Raw genomic sequence first — 12,662 nt, 5'->3', positions numbered from 1 at the left:
GGGAGTATTTGCAATCATACATTGTAGTGTTCTTGTGGAGTTTTCATTAGATTTCACACAGCTGCATTTTTCACTGTGATATTCTGACTGACAGCAGGATTACCTTAACATACGGAACCTGTAGCTTTATCTTGTCATGATCTAATCAAGGCTGGGTCTGGACAGGACTGGAATGGGGGACCCCCAGAAAAGCCATGTTTCTGCTGTAAGTGGTGTTGGTGACCAAGAAGGTGGCACTCTTCTAACTAAACTTACTGGTTTCCAGATACACATCCCAGTATGGGGACAGGGGACACTGTCCTGTAGAAGGTGCCATCCTTCAGATGAGACATTAAAATAAAATTAAAGGCCATTACAGAATTTGGGGCTTTGATCGGAGGATACTGGTTGTAATCCAGGATAATATTTACTAATAAAGGCTAATATTTACTTTGTGCTTTCTAATCTAGCCTCCCATTTAATTCATGTGGTGAGGTATCAGTTTGTCAGTTCTCCACCTGATGACCTGTGTATTGGGGCTGCTGGTGCAGAATGTCTCTCATGTGTCACACAGGTTGCGATGTAGTATCCCCTCCTGCATGTATAGGGTTAATTATTATTTAGATGAAAATTGCCACTCAAGTGCAAGGAATTATGACTATTTTTTCTGACTGTGTTTCAGGGAGTCTTCAGGCTGGGTGTTAATGGACATGTGGATGTGTTTAGCTGCTCTCTCCTCTGCGCCGGCGCTGTCCTTCTGGATATCTTCAATGACTCTTCAATGGCAGAGCTACAGTTTCCAAGACTTACAAAATGCTGACAAAAAAGTAAGGTCTCTGAGGTTTTTATCTTTTGAACTTTGCACACTGGCAAAGCAAAAAGGAAAGCTTTTGGTAGGGCTGAAAGGCCTGTTCCTACAAAGCGTCACTCTTGATCGTCTTTTTTCCACCCAAATTACATGGAAACTTTATTGTGGTAATATGGTGGATTTGGGGTAGAAAGCCAAGTGAATGATCAAAGCTAACAAAAAAAACACAGAAATCACTGGAGATGTACTGTATAGTGTATCACCAAGAAGAGCATGTTATTTTACTGAAGAGAGAACTGAAACCCGTTAACCCCCGAGTTTTGAGCTCAGGGAAAAGGTACATCTAAGAAAGAAATCAATCGTAAATGATTATGGTATGATGATCTGGGTGGGTGTTTTCCAGCTGGTGAGAAAAGGTGAGTGTTTTGCGCCTGGGCCAGGGATCTTTGCTCATGCTGGAACGATCTCATTAAGCGTTTTATTTATTGGTCTATCCATGATGCCAAGATCAAAGAGCACCTGCGGGGAGGCAAATTGGTGTTAAGTGGGCCAACCTCTTGTAGATTATTAGCCTTTCCATTCCGATAAGATTACGGGGTTCTGGTGCAGATTGTATCAGGCTGCGCCACAGGGCCGTGTGCATTCCTCCTCGCCCTAGAGAGGTGACTCTGCAGTCACAGCCCCACTTCAATCGAGACAGAAAACAGGAACCCAGCAGAAATCTGGAACTGTTTTCAGAAGAATCGCTCTTTATGCCTATTGTGTGTTTGTTTTTCTTCCCAAAATGTAGGCTGACTTTTTTAATAACATCTTTTGGTAGATGAAAGGAGACGCTGCTGGGGTGAATTAATAGTGCCAACTGCTCGGCAACAAGAAAGAGCCATTGCCAGGCCACAACAGGTCAACAGTTATCCTGTCTGCCAGCCTCAGTGTGCCTTTCAGACTGGCAGAATTCCAGGCCAAAGACAATGCAGAAGACACACAGTTCCACTTTGAATCTACTCAGCAGCAGTGTAAAATTGAGAGTAAATAGTGTAAGAATGGGCTTGAAGAGTTGAATTGAATCATTGAACCTTTCTTGCCTTTAAAGGAATTTGTCTCACACATCAAGAGCCCATAACATTTAACATTGAGTGGAGTGTCCAGAAAAGCGCTATATAAGTGTAAGCAATTATTATTAATTATTATATATGCCAATAATACAATACAGCAGCAGTACATTACATGAAACAAAACAACTGCTGGAGAGAGACCCCCCTCAACACAACATTTAACAATCAGTGCACAGTCAGACCTCAATCCAGTATCATAAGATTAAAAACAGATGAGGTGATGATAAAAAAAGAAGAGGTGATGTTTGAAAACATTTTTTTTTCCTTGTTTCCTGCACAGCTTAATGTCCTGTCACTGGACAGCGACAGAAGTCGAGCCACAGATCTGATGGAGGCTGCCAGTCGCTGACAGGCCACGATACTTTCGGATGTGCCGTCAATGCAGCTGGAGACACCTGTGCTGTTAGACACAGGAAGGGCGGAACAGGAGCCAGAGAGCTGAAGAGTGAAGCAATGCCACACAGCCACTTGCACAAAGTCACTGGTCAGTGGTAACTAGCTCCAGGGCAGGCCACTTGAACATTTCTACATGATATTTTCAGTTTAATTTTCACACACTTTTAAATAAAGTATAAAGAAAATTAACTATCTTTGTAACTAAAGAAGCTCCTGGAAATAGCTTGTGAAAAGCAGCTGGCACTGAGATAGAGCTCAAGTGGGCTTCTCACAGGGTTCAGCGTATATTATGGAAGTGGTTGTGTTCTGTACCAATACTACTACTAATACTACTACTAATAATAATTCCTTATGAATTATTCCTTATAAATCCATGTAGCATTTTTCATCCCAATATCTTAGGATAAATATAGAAGGGGACCCACTTCATCCACTTCATCTGTCACTGAAGTACAGCCCCATCTGGTGACACACAGCAGCCACTCTGCATCAGCAACCCCATAGCACAGCAGATCGGGGAGAACTGAGAAATTGCTTCATCAGTTGAATTAAAATGAACTTCAGGAAGGACAAATTGTGCAAGCCCATCCTGGAATTTAGGCAGGAAACCAGGGTTAACACCCCAACTCTAATGAGCAGTGCCCTGGGATCTTTAATGACCAACTAGCCAAGACCTCAGTTTAATGTCTCTGTTTGAAGGATGGCGCCTCGTACACAGTGTTCCCTGTCACCATACATACAGGGATATTCATCTGGAAAATGGTAGTCCAGCTGGAAGAGTGCCACCTGCTGGTCCACCGACATCACTTACAGTAGCCGCCTGACTTTGGAAGTTCCCCATTCCAGAACTGATCAGGCTCTGTGCAGCGCATAAGAACTGCCCCGATTAACATGTTTTTTACGCATCTCTAGGGAAACAATTGATCGTATATTTCTCAATATATCTTGGTACACAGCAGATGGACAAAAAATCTCCCTGAAGTTAATTCGAAACAGAATGCAGCTCTCTGCCTAATCAGACACAGCTTTGGAAACAGCCTCCATTCAGTGAGATTCTCATCTTTCCCTGCCACCCGGCCAGAGTTCACCGTACATATCGAAAGAGCCTCTGTGCTTGGCACTCACAACTGGAAACTCGAAGGAAAACACAGGGTCTAACATCAACAACAGAGAAGCTGGCCTTGCCTATTCAGTTTGTTTATAGAACCGAAGCTCAGACATTTTTATATTTGTGTTTTAAAGCGTGTAGCTCAGGACCTGGTCAAGACTGTGGCACAACAGACCAGGGGGCTCTGTGACGAAGGCGTGCTTGAGCAAATATTGGCCTTCATATGGCAGTCAACAGGACCCAATGCATCACAACGATCATTACCGTACAGGTCAAATAAACAGCTACATGGGCAAGAGCCTGAGGGAGATCAGGCTCCCCTGCGACCATTAGGGTTAGGAAGGAATGCTGATCTACCTGTGACATGGCTTTTTAAATTCTTTTTCCAGAGCCTCTAATTGATTTTTAAAAAAGGATGGTTTTATCTTTACCACAAAAACAGAGTTTTGCGCACTGGTAATTCAGCTTCCTATTCTATTATTTTGTTGTCTTGGAGCAACTAAAAACTCCCTGTTTCTTCGTATGACACTTCCTCCTTGCTGTTGTTGCTGCTACATTGTAACATGGAATGCTTTGGACCAGAAAGTCTTTGACAAGCTGTGAATATGCATGTCAAGCATGCCCTTTGATGGCGTTAATTCTCTTTTTTTCTGTTTTGCTAGTCTTCATAAACAATAAATTAGTGTGTCCATTTTGTCTTATAGAGTGTGTACATAAATTCTAACACATTTAAAACACAAAAGTATCTCAGTCTTGAAGGCTCACATTTCACCGATTCATAATTTCCAGCTGACACGTTTATTGTTCTTTAGTAAAACATTGGACTTTCTTCACACAAATTTTCTCCCCCATTCTTCAAAGATGTAGGAAAATGCAGGCAAACCCAGATTTATTGTATTGACTCAGATGTATGTTGTAAATAAGCTTGCCAGGCAGGGCAGTTAACAGAAAGGCTTAGCCGGTGAGATGACAGCGCAGATCACTCCCTATAGGCACAAGTCACCCCTGCACTCAGATCTGCTTAATGCCGAGGTGACAGACAGAGGGCCCTTTCAGCTTCGATATTGGAGAGGACATTTTAATTTATTTTGGACATCTCAAAGGAGATTTTTCGTAACTTGAAGTCCTTTCAATAACAAAACTATAACATATTGGCTCATGTTCACACAACTATTTCATTGTTTTTTTTTAAATTTTGTCTGAATCTATTTCTGCACTGGTATGAAGGACTACAGCTCTACCACTGTGAAGTCTTGTTCACCTCTCAGACAATAGCTAAAGGCCAACTTTTCTCATTATCATTCTCTTTTTAGACTACAGCACACTGTCCTTACCTGGCTTCAGAACTCTGTTTTTTACCTGTGTAATTAATTGAAATCATTTTCTTTAATTGGAGTCTGTAATCATGAATAAAGCTTTGTTTCATTACAGTTATTGAGTGCAGTAGTCTTCAGGAAGATATGATGCAGTGGGAGAGATGTGATGAGTAATGCTTAGGAAAACACACACATTTTGAATTGAGACTGAATTATTCATATAAAACTTTCTTTTCCTTTCTATTTGTTCTAATTGATGTGATGAGTTATTCGAGAAAATAGGTTTTAGCTTTCTCTCCCATTTTACTTTTCATCTCTCATTTCTTCACTGTCTGCTTTTCTGTAATGGCAAACCTCTGAGTTGGGGTCAATCTGGACAGTTTCAAAAATACTTCAAAGCCATGCCACATAAAGACCACAGCTCCCTAATGGTTCTCTCACCTCTGTTTGCCTCACTTTGTCTTGATTGTTTGAAAAGAGAAGATCAATACAAGCATTTCCTCTTGTAGGTGCCCTGAAAGGACTGCGTAAGACAGCAGTCGTCAACTATAGCTTTATTCCATGCTGAAAAGAGAAGAAAAGAAACACAACGTTTCGGCTGTGGAGCCTTCTTCAGGTGTCGCACATGCAGCCTACATATGCTGACGCAGCTACTGTACCTACTTGAACTACTACAGTCATCAACTATGCCTACCGGTTCAGTCTGCTGCTAACAGGGCCATACTGTAGGTTTTCCCCAGTTTATGTGGGCAAAGTTCATGTCTCCCTTAAAACGTCTCCTCTTCTTCTTTGGCAAATAAATTTGTAATTTCATTATGCGGTGTTGAATTATAATCATATTATACAGGATTTAGAATGTCTTTTTATGACTATGACTGTTGTACATTCAGGGACTTTTCTTCCCTCTAGGTTTACTTGCTGAAGTCTGAAGACTCTTTCCAAAATATTACGCTACACCTCCCTGTCTTCTGTCTTTCCTGTGTCTTCGAGAACAGTGTTTTATCCACCTCAACTTCACCTATAGTTACATTTCTGTGACTACAATAACATCATCAGCACAGCTGCTGCAAATTCTTATGCATTTTGTTTCAGACTTTCTTTGAAGTATTGAATGCATCTATGCAGCAAAGAAGTGTTCTTTGATGATGAGGTACAGCTCAGATGCTTTAATGCAATCAGCCTCCCTGCCTACAATTTACACCTTTTCAGCAACACTTGTGACACTTTGACCTGCAAACTAGTCACTAACAGTCGTTAATCTGTCTGGGTTGTACACACACCTCCCCTGCAGCATTAAAACACTAAGAGGCAATTTCAGCTGTGGCCTTTAGAAACAAAGATACCTTACTGGCTAGGATTTAAACATAGCATTACACTCTAGTTGTCCGCTCAGTGATTTGTTACAAGATGACCTTTAACTTGTGAGCTCAGCTTGGTTCTGCCCACTGGTGAGATTATGATTAATTAAGCTCATCATGATTATTTTAACTCCATCCTGAGGAGAAACAAAATATTATTCAATAATTACAATATCGAATTTCATCTAGATATTTTCTTTAAATGTAAAGACGGGTGAAATTTGTTGTATCAACATGACAGTAAACATAAATGAGAGAACGATACTACCATGTTCTTGCTGAAGAGAGGGCTATTTTTGAATATTTAGCTCTATTTTAACAAGAAATGTCTAAGTGAAGATTAAACCACTGAATGAGAATGTGATTTGCTCAGAGCAGCACAATGTGTGTAAATGTGTGGTTGAAAGTGTATGGAACACAGTGGCTCGGACTGGAGAACCCAGGAGCTGGTGTTCGACTCAGTGTCAGCTTCTCACGCAGGTGTGAAGTTCAGGTTCCCTCTCCGCCTCGCTGTGCTGATCCTGCAGCTTTTTGAACTTGCTTGTATCCGACAGCAGAGCTCCGCACCTGAAGAGCGAGCAGCAAACACGCACAGCGGGCTGATATAATAATAATAATAATTGCTTACACTTATATAACGCTTTTCTGGACACTCCACTCAAAGCGCTTTACAGGTAATGGGGACTCCCTTCCACCACCACCAATGTGCAGCATCCACCTGGATGATGCGACGGCAGCCATAGTGCACCAGAACGCTCACCACACACCAGCTGTCAGTGGGGAGGAGAGCAGAGTAATGAAGCCAATTCATAGAGGGGGATTATTAGGAGGCCATGATTGGTAAGGGCCAATGGGAAATTTGGCCAGTACGCCGGGGTTACACCCCTACTCTTTTCGAGAAACGCCCTGGGATTTTTAATGACCACAGAGAGTCAGGACCTCGGTTTTACATCTCATCCGAAGGACGGCACCTGTTTATAGTATAGCGTCCCCGTCACTATACTGGGGCATTAGGACCCACATGGACTGCAGGGTGAGCGCCCCCTGCTGGCCCCACTAACACCTCTTCCAGCAGCAACCTTAGTTTTTCCTAGGTTTCCCATCCAGGTACTGACCAGGCTCACACCTGCTGAGCTTCAGTGGGTTGCCAGTTGTGAGCTGCAGGGGGAAATATCCCACACGTTTCCAACCTCACGCTGCCGACGCCGACCAGCATCAGCACGTCGGTCTACAATTAGTTTTCTTTTTCGAGTTTGGTAAGAAAAGAAAAAAGGCAAATTCCTGAAAAACACGTGACTTTAGATAATTTGTGTTTTGGTTTAATTATGAAAAAAATGTTTTTTGTGGTTATGGATATGTAGAATTGTAAACTACAGTCCTTCTGACTGCTCCGGGAGGGGTTCGCTGGCTGGCCAGGGGTTAAACCTGGAGAGACAGCCTCCCCCTGCCGAGAACACAGCTGTTCTCCAGGGGGGGCGGGGGAGGGAGTGGGGGCACATCTATGACTCCTGCTGTTTAATCAGTGATGGGGCAGTGGGGTGCCTTCAGTGGGAGGGGTGGTGCAGAAAAAGGTTTTGGGAGTCAAAGGTTATATGGGATGAATTTTTAATGTACAAGGCAGTAGTGTTGCAATGACAAATTGGACGTGTTTGAGAAAGTCAGGAACACTTGTATAGACCGAATTTCTTGATAACAGAAGTTCATAAATCTTCCTCTGACATCTCTTGTATTACACTGCCTCACAATAAAGCAGCCTGCATATTATTTAGGTATCTTGTACACCTTTGCCATATGTCTATTTTCTCACAACATATATGGACCTTAGACTTAGACTTTGAAGAAATGTATTTTTCCGGAAGGAACTTCATTTGTGTTGCTGGGTACATTAAAAGAACACATCCTTCAAAAATTCATAAAAGCATACACAAACATTTCCACATACACACAGCATAAAAACAATTATACAAACTTTATATAGACTTTTGTACCTGGCGTACAGCACTTGGTGTGAGACTCAGGTATTATAAAGCACATACTGTAGCAGCACCTGTGACCTAATTCTTGGTGATTCAGACTGAAATTTGATTTAATTCAGTAAACTGGGAAATACTTTGAATATGGCCCTTATTTTCTGGGGTCTTGGTTAGAAGAGCTAGTGACAGGTAGTAACAGCAACAGGCCTGGAGCAGGAGGTGTTCTCTACGCTTCTAGAACATTCTCAGAGCCTCAAAACTACTCAGACTGACTCAGGTTCAATTCAGAATTTGTTTTCTTAGGCTTTACTCATCATATCTCTCCCACTGCATCGTATCTTCCTGAACACTACAACACTCAATAACTGTAATGTAGTAAAATGTATGTGTTTTTTGTCCTTTTTAATAAAATTTTCTGCCACGTTCTTTCGTTATCTGGCCTATTTATGTTCACTTGCATGGTGTATTAGGTTTACCTAATAGGAGAGCTTTTTCTCAGTATATCCATTCATTATCCACAGAGAGTTCAGCTCCCCTGAGAATTTAGAAAGAACTGGGCGCAGTTCTGTTACAGATAAGACCACGCCGATAGAATCTTGCCTTTGAAGATCAAAAGAGTGGATACTTTATGCTCTTACAATGAAGAGTGTTACAAGTAAAATAGCAACACGCTATATTCTTTAAGGAAATCGATTCAAGCTTCGTTTTTTAAAAACAGCGCTGGAAAGCATCTTCATCCCATGAAGAATGGCCCTAAATCAAGCACCCTGTTTACTTTGGGAACGGACTCTCTTTCTTAAGATCATTTAGATTTTGCATTCCTCTGGATTTGCTGGTAGGTCCTGACAAACAGTTTCAACGTGAGACTGCCAGAGACTCTGCTGCCAGTGGAACACACTCACAGGCTAACCTCTGCCCCCTCCTTCACTTCTGATGACGGCTGTTGTCACCAGGTGGGAACTCTACACCCCGAGTGTTGATTTTCCGCAGGTACAGAGACCCGCTGGCCGAGAACCAACTTCCACATGTCAAGGGGCGTTTTTTTCCCCTTTGCTAGGGTGCAGCTGTGACGAGGACCCCAGCCGGAATCCCGCTTCAGGGCCCTGAGATTCTGTAGGATACAGGGTGAGGAGGGAGCCATCTTGCTGGGCAGTGTTATGGGCAGACGCGCTTCTCTTCCCATGAACCCGCGTGGTGCCAAAGGACCTGTATCATGGAAACATGGCCGGGTCACTCTCGGTGACAATGAAAAGGACAATGAGCGGCACTTTCTCTGGGAGGTTTATGAGATTACGGAAACTAGAGATTATGTGAAACTACTTACATTTTCAGGCTCATCGTTAAACTAATTTTGGAAATGTTTTAATTTAGAATGAAAAATAAACAACTGCTCGGTAGGATCCAAAATAGAGACTGAACTGTGTCTACAAGTGGCTGGATGCCAGGTTTGTGAAATGACTGTCAGTGGCTCCGCCAACTTCCAAAGCATTTACTGGAACTTGGGGTTTCATTATTTCAGAGCCGAGCCAATTGTTAGGGAAGTGATGCAGTAAAGATCACTGAGGTTGAGCTTCTGTGGTATGTTTATCGCAGACAACAGCTTAAGGGAAGTCTAAGGGCAACCTTCAAAATGCTTGCTAAATTGCTGTATACCCAAGAGGAAAACACATATTTCAATTAAAACAAATTGTGTAACTTTGACATTATCTCTCAGTTGTTTTTTTTGGGCATGAAAAAATTGCGATTTGTGAAGACATTTTTGGGAATCATCCTACGGACGAGGCGTTAGAATTCCCGACTGTGTGATCATTAAAGATCCCGTGTCTGTCTTCAAGAGTGGAGATGCTGTCCTGTGTGGTTGGGTCGCTGCCTCTTCCTTATCAGGAGCTGCACTGCTGAGGCTTCCAGTCAGAGCTAAAAGCACTTCCCTTCCAGATGAAGCTCAGATCCGGCAGGTCTGCAGGTCCACGGTGCTGCTTTTCTCCAGTTCCAGCTCTTGGTTTTCCATTTTATTTCCTCTTATTGTTCCATCTTTCTTAATTTTCATTCCAGAACTCTAAAGAAGCTATCAAAGCCCCTTGAAGAAGGAAATATGTGCTTTCAGCCAAAAAAAAAAAGCAAACATTTTAGGGCCTATAACACAAGACCCTAAAACTGCAGCTTTTGCTCTGTAAACAATCATTGCAGTATTTTGCGGTGCACTTTTTTAATCTTCCCTAACTAGCCTATTTTCTCTGCTGCTGTTGTTTAAATACTGCTTCACCATCTGTTCGCTTCAGTGAAGCACTCCTTGTATAGAACGCGGCTCAGTGTGAGGGTCGCTCTGAATGTCACAGAGATTATCACAGGAAACCAGACAATAGCAGCGCCAAACAGCCCCTGCTCCATTGAGAGTGACAATTAAGACACAGCAGCGGCCTATCAGGCCCTGTTGGTTGACTGGATTTCCATTCTTGAGGTGATCTGTATGTGCCTTTATTACCAGCTACAGGGCTTTTCTCCCAACATGTGCAGCCATCCAAACGCAGAGAATTGCAGGAGTCTGCTGTGTCAGATGTGATCTCACAGGTTCTATAGGAGATCAAATGAGAGAACGCCCTTGCAGAAGTTGGTATCTTTCCTGTTAAATTCGATCTTTCAGCTACAGATAATTAAAGGTTTTGAAAAACAGAAGAGTATCAGAGGAGTACAGTATGCACCTTAAACATTGACAGGTTACAAATTCAGTGCCATTTAGTAGTTAATTACAAATTCACGGCAGGATCTCGTCCAGCCATTCCTTGAATCAAAACTTTAATAACGTGGCTACTGTAGGTAGCTTGTGCTAGACTTCCACAACCCTTTGAATAAAATTCTTGTTCTCAGTTTTAAATTTTAGAAATTTTAAAAAGACTTAACATAAAAAATAAATGGTAACCTTTTAAAGGCTTTTATTCTGAGCTTCTATGTCATTAATATATAATTTTAGCTATTTCAATTTACATCGGACGGGGTTAATTGAAAGCTGAGTAATACAGTAAATATCCATTAAAAAATCTCTGTATAATTGCACTGGATATGAATGTTGGTGTTTTTATAATTCGAGTTGGACAATGCTTTTGCATTCTATAACTCTTTTGCTCACTGTTTTGGGGCTGAAAACCTTTCAAAAGGACAAACCTGACCATCATGGCTGGAGTATAAACTGGAGTATAAATGTTAAAAATTAGAGTTTTAATTTATTCATGTGTAACGTCTTTTTTTTTTGTAAATGCAGCCCATTCTGATACAGTACATCGTATTTTCTGAAAGTGCTCAGAAAGCTGGGCACATCTGGATTGTATTGTTAAAGCTTTGCACTGTGTGGTGAACCCTTGTAAGTGTTCTGGTCAGATAGGGATGTCTGTGTTTGTTGTGTTTTCAGAATGCTGTTATTAATTAAACTTGTTGAGTTGAGGCATTTGTAATTAGGGCTGTTTTTAGCACATGCAGTGCCAGAAAGATCTTTAGAACTGGGTTCTTGGGTCGAAACCCGTATGATTTAAATTGAACCCAAAGTAAAGCCAATCTGAGGCTGTATTCTGTTAAAATGTGACAGGCAGGCCATTCAGCTTGGGCTTAGGGCTCCTGACTGCATTGTCAGCATAATGTAACGTGCATGATCCAGATCTAACCAATTGAACCAGGCCAATTGAACTTCATAAAAAATACTCCTTCGAATTTATATGTTAAATAAAGAAAGGTAACTCCCTTATTTCATCTTGTAAAAACGTTTATGCATTGAATTAATTTTTGGGAATGTGTCAGAGGAGTTTTCCTAGGATTTTAAGTTATCCCTGGAGCACTTAGTGTGGTTGTGTGTAACAAAGAGACGCTCTTCCCTTTGGAATGGAAGGCAGTGGATTATCAGAGCCTGTCTGAAGGCACACACGCGTGACGCACAGGGCTCTTTGTCTGTATCGGCCCGGCTGTTTGAAGAGCACAGACACACAGCGGCTTTTGAAGAAGGAAGGAAGACAGAGCCAGTAATGACAGGTACATGAGCACCATATTGAGCAATGCTGCAGAAAGATCCTATTGTGTGCTCAGGGAACCAAATGTTTTTACTTTTTCAGCTCCTACCCCACACTAACCACAAATCAGTAATAAAGGCAGGTTATATATGTTTTGGGACTCAGAAATGGTGCCAAGAAAGTTTTTTTTTTTAATCTTCATACTCAATCTATGAGAATAAGTCCAAAAGAAATGCTTAGGGAATTAGAAGCTTTTCTTTTCCTGTAAGTATACACTATTGTACTTGACTAACTACAACACTTTCATCCTTTGACCAATCACATGAAAGGGTTAAAAATTGAATTTAAGTGAACTGGTGAACATTAGTAAAATTAGTGTAAAAGACCAAAAATGGCAAATTGTTTTTATAAATAACAAAAGTTCAGAAAACATTCAGATTAATATGAGGATAAGAATAACTGACAGATCTGATTGATTTGATCTCATTGACAGCAACTAAGCTAGTAAACAAAAAGGTCATTGCAGTGCATCTTAATAGAAAAGGCATGACAATAACATGATGTATTTGGTATATACAGTACACAGAGTAATCTGCTAGTTGGCCATATGTCAGCGCCTG

This window comes from Atractosteus spatula, chromosome 5 (assembly GCF_055471065.1).
Source record: "Atractosteus spatula isolate fAtrSpa1 chromosome 5, fAtrSpa1.hap1, whole genome shotgun sequence".
Classification (NCBI taxonomy): Eukaryota; Metazoa; Chordata; class Actinopteri; order Semionotiformes; family Lepisosteidae; genus Atractosteus; species Atractosteus spatula.
Note: the sequence above shows the minus strand (reverse complement) of the source record.